This window comes from Emys orbicularis, chromosome 5, assembly GCF_028017835.1.
Source record: "Emys orbicularis isolate rEmyOrb1 chromosome 5, rEmyOrb1.hap1, whole genome shotgun sequence".
NCBI classification, from domain to species: Eukaryota; Metazoa; Chordata; order Testudines; family Emydidae; genus Emys; species Emys orbicularis.
This window is the reverse complement of record NC_088687.1, coordinates 57,347,507-57,360,360: the sequence shown is the minus strand read 5'-3', so window position 1 is coordinate 57,360,360 and position 12,854 is coordinate 57,347,507.

The following is a 12,854-nucleotide window of genomic DNA, read 5'->3' as shown; positions in this document are numbered from 1 at the left end:
GCTGGAAGCGGCGGCCAGTAGGTCCCTCGGCCAGGGCCGCTTCCCGCAGCCCCCATTGGCCTGGAGCAGCGAACCACGCCCAGTGGGAGCCACGATCGGCCGGACCTGCGGATGCGGCAGGTAAACAAACCGGCCCGGCCCGCCAGGGGCTTTCCCTATACAAGCGGCATCCCAAGTTTGGGAAACACTGCTTTAAGGATATCAAAGTTAACGTGACTGGTCTATAATTCCCTGGGTTGTTCTTATTCCCTTTTTATACATAGGTACTATGTTTGCCCTTTTCTAGTCCTCTGGGTTCTCTCCATGAGTTCTCAAAGATAATTGATATTGGCTCAGCAATCTCATAAGCCAGTTCCTTAAGTATTCTAGGAGGAATTTTTTCAGCCCCTACCAACTTGAAGTCATCTAATTTGTATAAGGGTATGTCTGCACTGTAATTAGACACCCGTGTCAGCTGACTTGGGCTCTCGGGGCTTGGGCTGTGAGGTTGTAAAATTGTAGATGTTCTAGCTCGAGCTGGAGACTGGGCTCTGGGACCTTCCCCCCTCATCTCTTCCACTCTGCAAACATATATTATAAGCAATATCCTCACCAGCAATTATTAATTTATACAAGTGCTCAAAACAATAGTACCTGCCAGGTACACAGGTGTTATTTATACAAAGGTAGGGCACAGCCCGCAACAACATTTAGAAGGGACTTCAAGCCTTTTAGTGGGACCATGCTCTTCTAAATAAAGAAGCAAAAACTATTTATACAATAATTTGGGGGTTTTCCATTATATTTGTGACTGGGTTTGTCATATCTAGGTATGGTGCAGGATCTTTCTGAGTTCCCACGACCATTCTGTATTTCTTTCACAATAAGTACTATAATTATAGTTCTAAAATGGGCTAAAACAAAATAAATAGAGTTTATTTTTTTGTAATGTGGTGTCACCGAGGTCACTCACTGCTAGCAGTGCCTCCTGCTGGCCACCCTGGGAATTAGCTCCACCAGGCTTTCACACTCCCTCAGGTGGTGTCTCCCACCATCCTGTCTCGCTCTGAGGCCACGCGCACTCTCGGATCTGCAGTCTCCTTTTCGTGGCTTGGCCTTCCAGCCAGGTCACTAATATCCTCCCCTTCCAGGGAATTCAAAGTCCTTCCAGACCCGCTGTCTGTCTGGCATCTCCAATGCCTTTGCCACTTTCCAGTAGGGGAACCCAGGCCCTCCCTCTAAACTGGGTTCCAGGGACCCTATAACAAGCAGCGAAGGTCTCTTCACAGTCTGGCCCCTTGCCACTGTTTCCCTGGGCTTCTTTCTACTCATCTGCCGTCCCCCCTCTCTGAGCTTGCCAGCCTCCCAACTCCTACTCAGCCTGCCTTCCTGCAGCCCTCTTGCTGCTCACTGCTCCTGGGCTTTATACAGTTCCCACCTGTTCCTGCCTAGCTGAGCCTACTTCTAATTAGTGTCACGCTCCCTGGTTCCTCCTCCAGGTGCACCCGGTGGAGTTGATTGGCTTGCCAGGCCAGCTTAGCTCCTTTCAACCCTGTGTGGGGCAGCCACCACATCACACCTGGTCTCCACAGTCAATAGCTTGACAGTAGGAACTGCTTCCTCTTTGCTGTACCCAGACAGAGGGGAGCCTTCTTGGCCTCACAGGTAAAACACAGTTATGTAGTACTGCCTGGCAGGTCTTGTGAGCACCCTGCAACACTTTCAACAAGGTGGAAATAGAAGAATTAAAATCTTCTCTCTTCAATAACTTTATGAATAATTTAGGAATTCCCCCCTTCTCCTGTTTGTTTCTTATCTCCATTGATTATTAAACAATACTCTTTACATCTAGACTATGCACAGGCTTGTCTGTAAGGCAAGTTAGTTTGCATCAAGCTGGGCTGTAAATCTACAGTGCACGACCGTGCCGCACACTTAGTCACCTTGTGGACCTTGCTACTGTGCCCTAAAAGTTCCGTAGTGCCCTTTGACCTACTGCTGTTTGAAACAGCAGTAGGTCAAAGCACACTATGGAATCTCTAGTGTGCGGCAGCAGGCTCCATGCAGCTAGTCAGTGTGCAGCACTCTAGTGCACTGTAGATTTATACCCTAGCTCGCTGCGCACTAATGCTCCCCAGAGAGGTGCCCTTAATTTTGGCATTTCCTAACTTTTGAGTGCTCAACTTTTCAACCTCAATAGCATGGGTTATGGAAAAACAATACAATAAAATAAATAAAATAGAAGAAATAAATAGCAGGCCTTCTCAGGGGGAGCACATGAAGGATCTAGTGTGACATGTATTCTTCTCTCACACTGGCTGGTGTTGGTTCAGTGAAAACCTGCCATTTCAAAGAAAATACTCTCCCAAGTTAAAAGTGTGCATGTGCCCACATACGTGCTCTATAGCAAAAGAGCACTGAATGCTGCATGTGCTCACACACTTGGACACACACACACACACACAATCTGTAACAAAGGACTACTGAAATCTACATGCACTAACTCTGAGATTTGTGCTTACTGAAGTCAGCATTCTAGTCCTCACTTAGGGCCTGTACCTGAGTGCTGCTGTCTGTCTGACATCTCTAATGCCTTTGCCACTTCCCAGTAGGGGAACCCAGGCCACCCTCTAAACTGGGCTCCAGTCCAGGGACCCTATAACAAACAGCCAAGGGCTCTTCACAGTCTGGCAATGTGGGTTGTGCAATGCCTTCAGGAAACTCTCACTACCTCAGAGAATTATTATCATTAACTTTTGTTTCGTGGTTAATGCCTACAGGCCCAATTCTGCAAGGCACCGAACAAACACATTGCAATGGCAGTACTTTCCCCAAGAGTTCACAATTAAATGATAAACCATAACAGGGGAGTGAGCAAAACACATGGCCCGAGAGGAGAGGGAGAGAATGGGGTAACAAAATAATAGGCTGTTTTAGCACAGACTACATGTGTGCTCATCTAGCCCTTAATCCCATAAGGATAATCAAGGTCAAACCGTATTCACTTTAGTCATATGTCCAGGCCCATTGACTTCACTAGGCCCTAGTAAACAAAATCTGACCAAAAAAATGAGGTGGTTGGGTAGATTTGAAAAAAAATGTTGTCATTGCCCTGGTACTGCCCATTAAATCCAAGGCACAGAACATTTATATATCACATACGAGACACACAAGATAACCAAAGCATGGTGTTCTGGCACCTAGAAAGCGCTGATTGTCTACTCCTGACCCTGTACTAGTATTTTGCTATAGCACTCCCGAAGTTATTACCCTGTATCTACATAAGGAAACGGTAGACTCCACTTTAGCTTTCTTTCCAAAGCAGGTAGATGACCCCACAACTGAAAAAATATGGCAAGTATTTATTAAGTGGACTCACTATTAAACACAGAATAAAACATTTAATGGACCATTCTGAATCCTTCCTGGAATTTTGTCACCATTTCTGAGAGATGATCTGCACATTACTTCAGACTGGTATTATATCTATACTGTAGGTAAAAAACAAGAGTGATTTTTAGGAGACCATGAAAATGTACCAAGTGACATCTCTAAGAATGGAATCCCAACCCCAGCGTGAGGAACAGAGCCACATTGTAAAAACTGAACAGGAGCTAGGGAATATCTTACAAGTATTTTTAAAAGCAAACTTCCAAAAATTTGAACAATGAAGTCTCAAATAATATAAAATGGCACAAGAACTTAAATACAACTCAATTAACTTGGAAGTCTACTGAATCTAAAGGTCACCACTTTGCTTAAATAACCTGAATCTATTATCTGTTCAATTCATTTAAAAGTGCTGAGGGGAGGGGGGATATTTACATTGTTACTAAATTAGCCTTTTCCTTAAGGGCCTGAATTCAAAGCTCATGGAAGTCAATATGAGTCTTTTTATTGACTACTATGAGCTTTGGATCAGGGCTTGTGGCATTTTTTGGATAACAAACACTGTTCAGTAGTTAAAGTTACATACAGACTTCCATTATAAAACTCTGTTTTCACAGGCACATAATTTTCTTAAAAGATAAAACTTCCCATGCTTCATCTCAAAAACAGTGGATACTTCTTGTGACTCGACCTCCCCCGCACACACCCCTTCCTCCCAGCAAGCATGAACTATAAAGGGACTCTGTCTGGTCACATTTTGCCCCATATTTCATTTTGTAAAAACAATGTTTTGTAAAACCTACTGCCACCAGACATTTTTCTATTATTCTTTTTTTAATTCCAGTGTAAATAGTTACCTGGAAAACAAAATCCCCCTGTATTGCCTGACATTCAAACACTGCAGTATTGTGCTGATGTAGGAGAACCTGAAGGGAAAATTAGCTAGTAGCAAAAGTGAAAGTGACTAATCTATTTCTATTATCTAAAATGAAAGAAATGAAAACATTAAACAGCATAGATAGTGAAAAATAAATTAGAGTTTTAAAATAATTTAAATATTAATAGTCAGAAGTGCAGTTAATAACAGAAATGAAGAAATGAATTTTCTTAATATATGATTTTTAATCTGACAGTGTCACTTTGAAAGTTGTGATTATGTGGTTAGTCCTGAACAAATTTTCGTGGCTAAGACTGGAAAAAAATATTGAAGTGATCGACAAAATGCTTTTGCCTATGCACAGTACAATGTTTCCACTAAGTTTAGAGTTACTGTACAATATTATTTATAAGACTGTGGAGAAGCATAACCTCAGAGCCAGTTTTAGCATTTTTTAATGGGGCGTGACATTTTTTTTGTGCCACCGATTTCCTCAGAATTAATTAATTTCTCTTCACCAGTATCTTACCAGTCTGCACAGGGTTGGCATGGGATAATAAAATCATCTTATGACTATACCCCTAATTTAATGGACTCATTTTACATTAAAGCATGCATGCTGAGAGGACTCTTTAGGCCAGCTGCTTTTCACTTTTAGTTTTCCCAAATAAGTGGGGAGGGTGTGAGCAAGGCAGTGGTTCAGATGAAATCAGGTCAATGTATAGTGAAAAAAATGGCTTTTTAAACTTCCAGCTGTACCTGGGATCCTCAAGCATTTGCAAAAAGTTGAAAGCATAATATGCAAGGACATGGAACCCCACAGTGAATGAGCACACACCATACCCATCAAACTACCAAGCAACACTACTGTATGTGCATTTTACACTATCTGATTATGTTACACAGAACTGACCTTTTGGCTCTGCAAAACCTGTGTTCAGAGGACAGGAAAAATCTGGTCAGAGTTTCAAGCAGAACAGGGACAGATGGTGTGGAGAAGAAGAAGAAAGGTCTTTGGGATTTTGTGAAAACTGACAGTCTGGCCAACAACAGGAGCTAAATGGAATATTTTTCAAATGAACAACAGAGCACTGTGTTATTTCTTCCTAGAAAGGCATTAAGAGGATGGGACAGAAGATAAAAGTTGCCTTCCAGCCATGTGATATTGTGGATCCCTAAAGTTTGGCTTTATTAATACATTTAGTGACTTGCCGTTGCTTCTGCACCTACATGGGGATCTGCTAGCATGCACCGTGCCTCCAGGAAAGGCAGCGCTTGAAATCTGAATGCCTTATGCCTTTGTGGTGGAAGAGGCCACAAATGGGGATGAAGTTTGATCAAAGTGCATGGAATCAGCCCAAAATAATACTAAGATGTATTCTACCATCAGAAAATGCAGGTCTGGAAGGAAAGTTCTGAGCATAAATTAATGCTGACCTTAGCCAGGATAATTTGCTCTCTTCAGTGTCTGCAGCTGTGTAGTTACTAGGGAGTTCTCTGGCTCCATGTGCTTTTACACATCTGTCAGCTCAATCAGAGACACAATTTTACTGCAAAAATCTAGCACTCAGGGACACTGTGTGGATTTGTGACACTCCCTGAAGGACTTAGAATCTTTAAACTAACAGATTACAACAAAACACAATATAATATTCTCATCTGTGATAGTTATAATATTGCTCCAAAAGTCTGCATGTCACAGAATGTAATGGAAAATGATATCCATTTTCCTTTGGTCAGCTCCCTGAAAATCCAAAACATGGGTAAACAGAGCTACAGCATATGAGACAATAAGTTTGGCACACATTTTTGAAACTTCATACTTATGGGATGAGCAAAATGAGTAAACTTTTGTTTTAATTGCCTTACAACACCATGTGTGAGCAAATACAATGGAAAGGGAACAGATTGCAAGGGGGTTATAAGTGACTTTTCCAGCTGTTGCTTATACGGCAGTCTAGTGACTCTTCGTCATTTTCAACATCAGATGGATAGGTTGCTTCCACACACTGAATTTTATAGCCTAGCAATATACAATTCTTGACAAGCACGCATGGTAAGGTTATGCAACAGGAGTGGCAACATTTTGTAACATGTGGCATGCATGTCAGTGAAGTGAGAGATATGTCACATTTGTTTTTGTATGCACTTAAGATGTGTGTTGCCACAAGTTAGCATGTGTCATGGTATAGTTTAGATCAGTGGTTCTCAACCAGGGGCACATGTACCCCTGGGGGGTGGGGGTCTTCCAGGGAGTACATCAACTCATCTAGATATTTGCCTAGTTTTACAACAGGTTACATAAAAAGCACCAGCGAAGTCAGTACAAACTAAAATTTCATACAGACAATGACTTGTTTATACTACTCTATATACTATACACTGAAATGTAAGTTCAATATTTATATTCTAATTGATTTATTTAATAATTATGTGGTAAAAATGAGAAAGCAAGTAATTTATCAGTAATAGTGTGCTGTGACACTTCTGTATTTTTATGTCTGATTTTGTAAGCAAGTAGTTTTTAAGTGAGGTGAAACTTGGGGGTACTCAAGACAGATCAGACCCTGAAAGGGGTACAGTCATCTGGAAAGGTTGAGAACCACTGGTATAGATGGCAGGGTGACTATAGCCTCAATGTTGTGTGTGACATGCCTCTACTTCAGTGGAACGTATGCTCAAAAATGCTGCCATCCTTAATGTATAATATTGCCTTGTGCAATGCTGTTCTTAATTTTATGCAGCCTTTGGTGGAGTGTGATATATTGTTGGTCCATAATTGCGAAAGATGACATGTTTTCTAAATATTATTAAAGATATCTTCAAAACTATATACTGAGATTTCTCTAAAAAAAAACTTACCTCCCCTCCCCCGCATGTAATCCTGCTATGTGAACTTTTAATTAAAATAAAAAATTGCATCGGAACCTCTTCTCAAACTATATTTTAGGTAAAGAAAATACAGATGGAGTTACAAAGGTAATTGCAAGCCAACAAAATTTTAATTAATCTAGAATGACTAAGAACATTATGTACATAGGCAATAAAATAACTTATTGTTATTTGCACACTATCATCTCTGTATGTTCATTGTTGTGAATTGGTGTGTTACTTAAAGTAACTAAAATTTAAGCCAGGGTATGTCTACACTACGAAATTAGGTCGATTTTATAGAAGTCGATTTTTAGAAATCGATTGTATACAGTCGATTGGGTATGTCCCCACTAAGCGCATTAAGTTGGCGGAGTGCGTCCTCAGTACCGTGGCTAGCATCGACTCACGGAGCAGTGCACTGTGGGCAGCTATCCCACAATTCCCGCAGTCGCTGCTGCCCACTGGAATTCTGGGTTAAGCTCCCAATGCCTGATGGGGCAAAAACATCATCGCAGGAGGGTTTGGGTACATGTCATCAGTCTCCCCTCCCTCCCTCCGTGAAAGCAACTGCAGACAATCATTTTGTGCCTTTGTTCCTGGGTTATCCGTGCAGACGCCATAGCACGGCAAGCATGGAGCCCGCTCAGCTCACCGCTGCTGTTGTGAGCATTGTAAACACCTCGCACATTATACTGCAGTATGTGAAGAACCTGGCTAAGAGACGGCAGCTTGAGGACGATTGTGAGGAGGACATGGACACAGACATTCCTGAAAGCACGGGATGTGGCAATTGGGACATCATGGCGGCAGTGGGGCAGGTTGATACAGTGGAATGCCGATTCTGGGCCTAGCAAACAAGCACAGACTGGTGGGACCGTATAGTGTTGCAGATATGGGATGATTCCCAGTGGCTGCGAAACTTTCGAATGCGTAAGGCCACTTTCTTGGAACTCTGTGAGTTGCTTTCCTCCACCCTGAAGCGCAGGAATACCAAGATGAGAGCTGCCCTGACAGTTGAGAAGCGAGTGGCGATAGCCCTGTGGAAGCTTGCAACGCCTGACTGCTACAGGTCAGTCAGGAATCAATTTGGAGTGGGCAAATCTACTGTGGGGACTCAGTGGCGTAGCCAGGTTCTAAGTGCAGGGGGAGCAAACATAAAAAAGGTGCCCCCCCTTGGCTCCTCCTCTGGCCATGCCCCCCGCTGGCTCCTCCGGCCATGCCGTGTCCCGCCCCCCACCTTGGCTCCTCTGGCCACGCTACGGCCATGCTGCGCCCCCCCTCGGAGGGGCTCGGTCCGGGGGGAGGGGGCTGGGTGCGGCCCGGCCCGGCCAAGGAAGATTTTAGGGTGCGGTCGGAGGGGAGGAGAAGAGGCGAGAAAGTTTCACGCGCCCCCGGGCGGGACTCACCAGCTGCCGAGCGACCTCAGAGGAAGCCATGGCACCGCGCCGGGCGGCCACCGCGGGAGGGGGAGAGGAGAGGCGCGCGGGAAGCTCCAGGCGGGCTGGAGTCTCGGACGTGACGTGAGCGGGGAGCGGATGGTCGGTCCCTGACCCCCTCCTCCCAGACACCTCGCTCATTGGCTCATTAGGTCCGCGCATACCTGGCTGCCCAGGTGCCTCTGATGAACGACCTCCTCCTCCCCCACAGCGCCAGGGCGCCCAGCTCCTGCTGGTTCCCGCTGAGTCCGGTGCGACCTAGGAGCCGGTGTAACAACACGAAATGCAACCCTCCCGTTTTGCAACTGGGTGCGGTTTCTGCCATGCAACGTGACAGTTTGTGAAACAGTTTGTTAACTTGCTACCGCCTGTCCATGGGGTTGCAAATCAGGAGGGATGGGGTATGTGGTCAAAAACAATCCCGATCTGCTTCCTGACCAGAGTGGCCCCTTTCATTGAATTTGTGAAAAGGGAGGTAGGGTTTGGGGGAACGGAGCATGCCCCTGAGCCCAAGGTGAGACCAGAGTGGCCCCTTTCATTTTTTCCACTGGCTTCCTCCTTGCTTATTTCCAATGACTTGGCTGCTCATGCACCTGTCACTGGTCCAGGGATGGTTGCAAAACGGGAGGGATGGGGTTTGTGGTCGAAAACACTCACAGTCTGCTTCCTCTGGGGGATGGTTGCAAAACGGGAGGGATGGGGTTTGTGGCTGAAAACACTCACGGTCTGCTTCCTCTGGGGATGGTTGCAAAACGGGAGGGATGGGGTTTGTGGTCGAAAACACTCACGGTCTGCTTCCTCTGGGGGATGGTTGCAAAACGGGAGGGATGGGGTTTGTGGTCGAAAACACTCACCGTCTGCTTCCTCTGGGGGATGGTGGCAAAACGGGAGGGATGGGGTTTTGTTCAAGCGGAGTGTGTGTGTGTGTGTGTGTGTGTGTGTGTGTGTGTGTCTTGCAGACTGGATACTGTGCCCTGATTCCCCAAGAAGACCGTTATTATCTGTGACTGCAGAGATCTTAACACAGCATTGAGCATAAAATGAGCTTTAACAATATGTTGTGACTACTTACATTAAAGAAATCCATTCCACCTTGGTTTAGGAGAGAGACCACTGATTGACCAATAAGAATCGGTTGTTGCATATCCCCATAGTGCAATTTTTTTTTCTTTTCCATTGTCAGTGCAGCTTTTATTTTGGTGAGTTTTGCACACAGATGCAGAAATGTGGACTTGCGCATCCAAAAGTTCTGCAGCCACTGGTTATGAGCCCAAGCCTTCATTGTTTCAGAAGATTTTTTGCCCTTGGGAAGGATGTAAGATGACACCATATAATACATTACACTGAATATTTGTGAATCAGCTTCTACACACAAGTCCAGCACACAGGCCTTGCTGTCTTTTCACTGCAGTCCTTGATCTTGGTGACAAATCTGTAGAGAATTACTGGAACCATAAACTCCCTGAACATTAAATCTCACCAAATGAGGGTCAATCCATCCTCATCATTATATCTACTCATTATACTCCACACCCGTACATAGCCAGTATATGAACTTCATACCCTCATATCTCAATGCCTGTACTTTGACCCATCAACCTTTTACCCCCAATCGGGGATATTGCAGATTATGTATTCCTTATGCCACCTGATTTTAAACCAAACTTTGCACCATCGATAGCACTGCTCTACAGCCAAAATGCTTCTGAAATAAATGTAGTCAAACTTTACTAATTCTGGGTCACTGAGAACGAAAATGATGCTTAACATTGTTGATTGGCTCTAGTTTTCAAGATACGCTATTGGGTCAGTATATACGACCCTTGACTTGGGAATGGCAGAGGATAAGTGAGTTATAAAGGGAAGGGATCTCAATTTAAACCAGAAATGACTAAAATACATCTTTGACTGGATCTATGAATAAATCTATGACTGGGTTTGGACAGTACTTGCTTTTTAGGCAAAATAATGAATGATGCAATCGGAAGCTGGTATTGCGTCATACATGATATGAATTGCATCATGTTATTCCTAGAAGTCATGGATGATGCAATCATAATGAAGCTTACATCACTCTGCTGAACAAATTGCCCTATATCAGCTCTAGAAATCATACAGTGTCGTGCTCTCTTATTTGTCAGTGTTTGATTTTGCAAAGGGACACATTTCTGTTTAGCCAAAGTGCGCAGAGATGCCTCGTACTTGTGTGAACAGTGCAGATAACTTCTGCTATGTTTGTGGTGAAGTGACTTTTGCATCACAAAAGCGCAGTATAACCACTATGGTTAAGAAAGCCTATCACCTTTATTTTGGCTGCAAAATTGGAGATCAGGACAAGAGGTGGGCCCCACACATATGCTGCAACACTTGTGCAACAAATCTTCGCCAGTGGTTGAACAGGAAAAGGAAATCTATGCCTTTTGCAGTGCCAATGATTTGGAGAGAGCCAACAGATCATACCAGCAATTGTTACTTCTGCATGGTGCCTCCAGTTGGGAAAGGTGTGTCAAAGAAGAAAAAGTGGACTGTGCATTATCCAAACATTCCATCAGCTATACGCCCAGTACCCCATGGAGAAGGACTGCCGGTTCCTGATGCGCCAGAATCATTCTCACTTGAGTCAGACGAGGAAGAGGAAGAGGATGAAACTTCTGGTCCTGAACCATCAATGTCACAGGACCCACATTTTCTCCCATCCTCCTCCTCTGAACCACACCTCATAACACAAGGTGAACTGAATGACCTTGTCAGGGATTTGGAACTACCCAAGAGTAAGGCAGAGCTGTTGGGCTCCAGACTACAGCAGTGGAATCTCCTGGCAGGTGATGTTAGGGTTTCCATGTTCTGTGACCGTCAAAAGGATCTTGTCCCATTCTTCTTCATGGAAGGTGATCTTGTAGCCTGCAACAACATCGATGGTGTGATGGCAACCCTCAACATCGTTCACGATCCAGATGAGTGGAGACTGTTCATTGATTCATCGAAGACGAGTCTTAAAGCTGTTTTACTGCATAATGGCAATGTTTTGCCATCAATTCCAGTTGGTCATGCAGTCCATATGAAGGAAACCTATGACAACATGAAAGAACTTTTGAGGTGCATAAACTATGACCAACATCAGTGGCAGCTTTGTGGCGATTTGAAGGTTGTTGCTCTCTTGCTTGGTCTGCAGACTGGATACACAAAGTACTGCTGTTTTCTCTGCGAATGGGATAGTCGTGCAAGAGATTCCCACTACATCAAGAAAGATTGGCCACTCCGACAGTCATTGGATCCTGGGAGGAAAAGTGTTCAGCATCCACCACTTGTTGAATCAAGGAAGATTTTGTTACCACCCTTACACATCAAGCTGGGTCTGATGAAGAACTTTGTCAAGGCCATTGACAAAACACAAGCAGCTTTCAAGTACCTCTGTGGAAAATTTCCAAGGTTAAGTGAAGCTAAGATAAAGGAAGGTGTCTTTGTTGGTCCTCAGATTCGTGAACTTCTTCAAGATGATGCATTTGACCATGCACTGCGTGGCAAGGAAAAGACGGCATGGAAAGCCTTCCAGTTAGTGGCAATAAATTTTCTCGGAAACAACAAGGCAGACAACTACAGGTTGTTGGTGGAAAACCTCCTCAAGGCATACAAAAGCCTTGGTTGCAACATGTCACTAAAGATACATTTTTTGCACTCTCATCTAGATTTTTTTCCACCGAACTGCGGAGCAGTGAGCGACGAGCACGGCGAGCGATTTCACCAGGACATTGCAACAATGGAGAAACGCTATCAGGGCAAATGGAGCCCATCAATGCTTGCAGACTATTGCTGGACAGTGACAAGAGATGCTCCATTTAATGAATACAAGAGACAAGCCAAGAAGCACCGAGTAGACACTGAATAGGACTAAACTATGTACATAGTAGTTTTTTGCCTTTTGTTTCATAATAAATTTGATTTATATAACCCTTTTGCTGATTTTTAAAGTGTTACATAAACAGGACAGGTGAAATATTATCATGTAAAGCAACCATAAACACATGAAAAGACCTAGATTTACAATTTATGATTAAAACTCTACTATCTACACAATATACATAGACATCAAATGTAAAAACTTAAATATCTTAGAAACAGTAGCCAATCAGTTGTTTTAATTGTCATATTTGAATTCAGCACATCAAAATACATAATAAATAGCACATTTTATCTCTGAAGCAGACGACTTCTCAAAAATTGTAGACCAGTGTAATCTGTACAGTATTCCCTGATAACCAGAAACTTCTATGCTCAAACTCTGTTCACTTTTTTTTTTT